This window comes from Micropterus dolomieu, linkage group LG19 (assembly GCF_021292245.1).
Source record: "Micropterus dolomieu isolate WLL.071019.BEF.003 ecotype Adirondacks linkage group LG19, ASM2129224v1, whole genome shotgun sequence".
In the NCBI taxonomy this organism is placed as follows: Eukaryota; Metazoa; Chordata; class Actinopteri; order Centrarchiformes; family Centrarchidae; genus Micropterus; species Micropterus dolomieu.
This window is the reverse complement of record NC_060168.1, coordinates 5,502,329-5,509,728: the sequence shown is the minus strand read 5'-3', so window position 1 is coordinate 5,509,728 and position 7,400 is coordinate 5,502,329.

The following is a 7,400-nucleotide window of genomic DNA, read 5'->3' as shown; positions in this document are numbered from 1 at the left end:
CAATGAACAGTAATCTTTCATATTGTAGTCACACTGATTGGAACATTCCTGACGTAGTTATTAGCTGGATATGATATGAATATTTCTGAGCGAAATAAAATGTAGGAGTGGTTAATGTAAAATGTAGCCTGCCTAAGATTGTTAACATATTGATCCTTCCTCCACTCCTGCATTTTAACATAAATAGCCTGTAATGGTCCGCGTTAGCAAGCATTTTTCTAGCTCCACCTGATTAAAATGGAGGCTCTGCCTTTATTTACCCGTTGCCATGGTGAATCGTAGTATTAGACTGCCGGGGGATTTCCCATGATGCACTGAGCTCCTCTTTCCTCTACTTCCTCTCGCTCTGTATGCAACCTCATCCCATTATTGCATGTTACTAACACAACTTCTCCCCTTTCTAGTAGTCTTTTGCTTTCTCGTCTCTCTCCTCTCTCCTCCTGTCACTTCCTGCAGGTTTAAGGTTTTCCATGCCTCTGTCGCCTAGTGCTTGCTCTTGGTGGGAACTGTTGGGCTTCTGTAAATAACATCATAGAGTACGGTCTAGACCTGCTCTTTTATGAAAAGCGCTGTGAGATAACTGTTATTGTGATTTGGCGCTTTATAAATAAAATTGAATTGAATTGAATTGAATCGTTGTCGAATCCCATACTACCCCTAGGAACGTAGTCCATTGGGTGGGCGCCAGCACACTCTTCTTTGCGTTGAGCCTCAGCCCTAAACGCAGCAGATGAGCCATCTCGCATGACATCTCGATGCCGAACCGCCAACTCTCGAGACTGGGCTAGGATGAGCCAGTCGTCGATGTAGTTGAAAATCCGGATGCCCTGGAGCCTCAGCGGGGCCAGTGCTGCATCCATACACTTGGTGAATGTGCGAGGGGAAAGTGCTGTAGAACCGGCGTCTCTGTCTGGGGGGGAGACACGTTCCACGGCCTCTTTCCTCAGCAGAGTAAGAACTTCATGTCCCAATACCGGACCTTGCTCCGGGCAGACCACAGTCCAAACCACCCCACTGAATTTTGGAGGGCGGGTTTTGAACTGTAGTCGAAACCCATCTATGGCAGTGCGCAGGACCCACGGAGAAATGTTCGGGAGGGGAGAAAGACTCCCCTACCCCAGTCTTCAGGACCTCTTCCCTGAGCTCCGTCGTGACTGGATGACGGTCCTCAGATCGCGTCTCTCAGAAGGCTGAGGTTGAGAGCGCCGCCTCGCTGCCCCAGCTCCTCAGGGGGGCCCCCGAGAAGCGACACTCTGCTTCCTCTCCTCTCGGTAGGAGCTCGTAGAGGGAAGGGACCTACGCCTGGCAGCCTCAGCTGCCTTGGGTCCAGACCGGCGAGGGAGGTACTGGCGGAACGCTTCGCCCTGCGTCTTAACGTTCTGCGAAGCTCCGCCAGATCTTCCTCAGAGGGACCCCCCCTCTGAACCATCTCCTGTAGCAGGTCGGCTTGGTAGGCTTGAAGCACTGCCATGGTGTGCAAGCTCGCACCTGCCTGGCCCGCTGCCATGTACGCCTTGCCCACGAGCGTAGATGTGGTGCAACATGGCTTGGAGGATAACGCCGGCTTCTCCAGGGAGGACGCAAGTCGAGGGGAGAGATAGCTCGCAAGCGCATCCTCCACCCGAGGCATCCTCCCATAACCACGGTCCCTAACCCCCATCACATTACTGTAGTTCAGTGATCGGGGTGTGGAAAGCCGTGTAGAGAAGGGTCTGCCCCATGATTTACTCAGTTCATCATGTAAATCAGGAAAGAATAGCAGAGACCGGTGTGGAGGTGGCGTGTGGTGCTTAAGAAACCTTTCATCAAGCTTACCACTAGCCTGTGGTGTCTGCTCCTCCTGTGGCCAGTTGATGTTGAGCTTAGCCACGGATATAGTCACCACCTCCAGCAGCTCGTCTGATGACGCCGCCCCGACACCCGGAAGTCATCGTCCACTACACTGAGCAAGTCTGCCTCCTCGGAGTCGGATTGCTGCAGCGTCTCCGGATCCAAACCGTGAGCGGGAGAAGCCGAGAAACGGGCTCCCGAACGAGGAAAGGAACGTCGGAGCCAGCGGATGAAGGTCGGGAAAAAGCCTCAGCCGTCCCGAAATCCTCCGACAGATCACGCTGTGAACCCCATGAGTGAAGCCGCCGGGCTGCCTCAGCGGCCGCAGGGCACACACCACAGGGAGAACACATCCGGCCATCCTCGGAAAAGAGAGCCATGCTGTACCTCAGTACCCGCATGGAAAGGGCTTCGCAGCGGGCGCAGGCAGCCCCCTCGAGAGCTGCCCGGGCGTGCTCCATCCCCAAACATGAGACACACATGATCACACACTCATGAGAATCTCCATCAATGATGTACCGAGGGCAAGGAAAAACACACCTTCTGTACATCTGGTTGCCGGACATGCTGGTAGACTTCTTCTTCAGGTAAGACACACTGCTTGTAGGACTGGAGCTTTCTTCAAACAACATACAGAGCGCCTGCTGAATAGAAAAAAGCTAATGATGAGTGTGTACAGGTGTGCTTTATACTCCTCCGGTTATTCCGTCACACCTTACCGTTCTAGCAACAAACCAATAGGATTGGAGTGATTTCATTCACGTTCAGACCTGCTTCGCCTAGAGGCGTTCCCATAGTGTCGTAACCGACGCAGTTCGAGTTCCCTCGAAGGGGAACAAAGGAATTTGCCTTACTGTTCCAACACTTTTGGGGACTGTATCTCAGAAAATAGATGTGACCAATGCCTATCTTGTTAGTTTAGGGTCACTGAAAAAAGCTTGAAACTGACCTTTTTTTGACCAGTACCATATTTGTGTCTCACAGTGTTGACATGTATGGCCAGGCTTATAGAACTGGTTCTATACTGCCACTGAGAACAGACCATAGAGAAGAACGTGTCAGGGCTGGTAACAGAACCCAAGAGCAGACTGGAGCTGGAGATAAACAAAGAGTTTTATTTATAGAATGACAGAGGGAAAACTGATGGGGGAGTGGGGCAAGGTCTGGGTTCCGTAGGAGAGGGCTAGCCGGGGAAGCTGGCAGGAGAGGCGAGACGGGGGCACTCCTGAGGGTGTGCTGACTGGCAGGGAAGACCTGAGATCCAGGGAAGCAGGACGGGATTCCTGAAGACGAGAAACAGATAGTGTAAGCGAGCAAACAGAGACACAGGGTTACTAGACTGATCTGAGGCTGGGGTGAAGCGTACTATAGTTACACAACAATCCAGCAAGGACTGGAGAGTTGGCCAGGGTTAAATAGGGTGTGATGATGAGGAAATGCCCACCAGGTGCGCCACAGCCGTGAGGAACTAATGGCCACGCCCACCAGCTCTGGGAAACAAAGAAGGGGAGACAGACAAACACCAAGCACACAGCAACACTCAAAAGGCAAAAATCAAATAGAAAATCATTCACCCATAAGCGCATACACACACACACGCACACTGTCACCAGAGGGGATCAGGGTCCGGGAGGCATGACAGAACGTTTGTTCGGTGAAGTCATTCATATCTTGCCCCAGGCAGTAAATGAGTCGATTCTTATGTTTGTGAGGATCCTAAAAGTCAAGTACTTTGATGACCATTTTTATGCCTATGCAGTCTAAAGAACAAAAGAATATGAACTGATTACACTGGCTGAAACTTCAGATTTTCGGCCTTTAGATATTATGACAAACTTTGACACCAGTGAGCTGTATTTGAACCCAAGGTACAAAATTGTATAGCTTTGATGTTATGTTCAGTACACTGTAAATGTGTTCTGCCCTTTGGACGCAACTTTCCAATTGTTTAATAAAGCACAGATGACAATTGTTGCCTATTACCTGTTTTTAATTTTTTTCAATGCCATGTATTCTATCTCAACATGATTATATCAGAATAGACATGGTAAATGTAAGTGCATTGTTTTTATGGTTATGGACATTTTAAAAATCCAGTATTCACAAAACAGAGTTAGACAGTTAGGCACAATCTCTTTAGTGATATCGATGAGAGTCCCTAAAACAAAAATTGTCTTCACAAATTAATTTATTAATTCAAATAGATGATTGGTTTAAGTGTAATGTATTACCAATTACAGAAACAGATTTACTTACATGATTTTTTAATGTGAACGTCTAAAATGTAATCTGTAATAAATTTACATGAACACATGTACATGTTTATTTCTTGATTGCACAAATGTAAATTGTCTACACAAAACGTTTTTAAATCATAAATTTGTAATTCCACATTAATCCATCAAAACACAAGTAAACACATCTTTGTGTAAAAATAACACATCTGTGTGTTGACCTATTTGACACAAGAAATGGACACGAATTGTGTCACAACATGTGTTGTTCCTGAGCTGATTCAGCACATTAATTTAACACATTATGTGTTGTTTTTAACACATCTGTTCTAAGAGTGCAGGAGATTTATGATGCCACTGCAAAGCCTCTTTTGTGATGTCACAGTGGTTGTTATTTGTTGTGATGTCACAGTGCTGTTCACCATATGTCTCTCCCTGGAGAGAAGAGGCTCTCCACTGATTAGCTGAACAGCTTGTTGCCCAACAGGCCATGAGGTTGAATGACCTCTGGGGGTGAACAGAGAGGCATGTAATTTGCTTGATGGGACAAGGTTGTAACAATTTTGTGTGTGCGTACGTGTGTGCACGCATATGATCATTAAATTGGACTGATTACGGTTTGGGATTCGTAAATGAAGCTGAAAAAGCTGTTAATATGTTAACAAAAGCGTTCTGCAGGTTATTGTGCACTCTCGGTTGCTCTGCTGTCTATAGAGCGGGCTGATCTCATGGGTATGATTCTGTGTAAAAACCAAACTATATAGTTTTGGTTGAAATTCTAATTCATTTATCTTGTTTTTACAGTTTCTACTAGAAATTAGCATTTTACAGTTGCTCGCCCATAAAAACTGTGGGCCATCTAAGCTGCTTCCATCAACAATGACAGAAATTGCATGTGAGGAAATTTAAGCACACATGATGGTAGACTGTGTGCATGTGTGTCTGTGTGTTTTATGTATGTGTGTGTGTGCCTCTGTGTCACTGTTATTTATGGTTGGCCAGCCATAAGTGTCTTTTCCAGCTCCTCTCTCTTCCATTTATACAATCATCCAGTCCAGCAGTGCACCTAACAGCCCACACCACAGTACTGTGGATGAGGGTCAGCCACCTGCTCTGCACCAAATCCAGACATCATCTACACTTTCAGCACTGAAACCACTGGAGAGCAAGTATAGACACAGAATGAAATGAAAATACACATACACAAAAGTAAATTAAAGGCTGCTCATCCAAAATGAATAGTCTCATATGACACATTTAATTTGGTATGACAATATATTAAGACAGATTATAATAATTACAAAGGACCAAATATATTAATTTATAAAAATCACTTATATCTTGTCTGAAGCAAGTCCTAGCCTTTTAAAGCTGAAGAACTTCACATGACACATGAACTGATTCATGAAACATTTTCATAGTGCTGGCAGTGAGGGCGTCATTTTTTTGTAATTCTGTTGTGGACTGCAAATTAATTGAAAGTGATGAGTTGTTTAACAGGTGGAGCCCCTGCAGCCCTATAATTGACCCCACTTTTGTGATCCACTACTTTAGAGAGACAAAATTACTCTTAAGGCTGCATGTGAAACAATTATATTGCATAGTCCTCTAAAATGTGCTTTTTCACCACTTCATTCTTGTCACCAGAGCCCATTACAATTGCTACAATGGTCCTCATATTACAGTATCTGTATTCAGGGTTTGATATTCCTTGGGGAAATATAATATGTCTCTGCACTCACTGACAAAATGGAGAAAGCATCTGTTAAATATACTAAACTAAATCTCATTGGGTTAAAATAATCCACTGAAACATGATTATATTGCATAGAGATAAAGCGAAGTTTAACACAATAGCCAGAAACTGTTTTGAGCCAATTGTGAAGTCCCCATTTGAAGACCATTTTCATAAATTGGAAACAGCTTAATTCATAACCGGAGTATTCAACACCTTGCTGACTGTATAACTAACTTGAAGCACAAACATCCAAACTCCTGGCTTATTGTTCTTGGGGACTTTAAAAGAGCAAACCTCAGCCATCAACTGCCAAAAGACAGCACATAAGCGTTCCACCACTGCTACTCCACATTAAAGAATGTCGCTCTGTTCCCTGTGCAGCTAAGTAGGGACTCCCCAATCTATGTCTGGTTCATCCTCTCCTGACCTACAGGCATAAACTAAAATCTGCTAAGCCTGTAGTCAAGACTGTGAGGAGGTGGCCCAACGAGGCAAAGCTGGAGTTACAGGCCTGCTCTCACTGCTTTGATGATTGGTGTTTTTGAGGATGCAGCTGCAGAACTGGATCAACTCTCCTGACACTGTGACATCTTACATCAGTTTTTGTGAGGACGTGTGTGCCGACTAAAACCTTCTGCACATACAACAATAAAACTGTTTTACAACTAAACTGAGGCAGCTTCATAAGGCAAAGACAGGGGCCTACAGAAATGGGGTCTGAAACATAATGAAAAAAGAAATCAGATTGGCTAAGAGGTACTACACTGAAAAGCTGAAAAACACTCTTTCAGCTACAATGCACTGACCCTGCGTTAGTGTGGACGGCCCTGCGCTAGGGTTGGGCGATATCCACAAAATTGGAATCTACAATGAAACATCGGGATGGTCAATGATATTGGGTGCGGCAGCGGCGGGGGGTGGTGGTAGCGGTCGTCTTATAAAGGTATGTGTTTCCCACACATACCTTTATGAGGTAAAAAAACGTGATACTACATTACAAGACAAAGTGGACATGCTGGATATCTTACAAGCATGAACCAAGTAAAGCAACAGTGGACACACAAGTGCAGATGTCATTAGTTTGTTTTGATCGTTTTTACGTCGTTAAAAAGCCGACATGTGGTGCACCTGCTGCTATGAAAATGGAAAATCCGGAAAAAAGATGAGTTCTTTATAAAGATTTTATAAAACAAACTGCTGATGGAGGAAGTCAGGGGAGCTCTCACGATCACGATGACTGCCCAACATTGTGATGTATTCAGCCTTCAGCAGTGGATGATGGCATCGTCTATCGGCCCAACCATAGCTTGCACAACATCATCAGCTACAGGAGACCACCCCCCACACTGTATATACATATATATAGGCCTATATGTATAGATTAAAATAACACAATTGAATTATGTTGGAGTGAATTAAAAGCGTAAAAAAAAGTGTCAATTTCAGTATATTAGGATAATACCAATTTGCTGAAACAACACTACTATAAACGTTGCTTCCAAAACAACCAGTTTATGTGCAACTAAATACCACAATTCAGCTGTGGAAAACTTAACTTTTTTCAGAGTTCTAGCTTTAGTTCTATATAATCAACACTA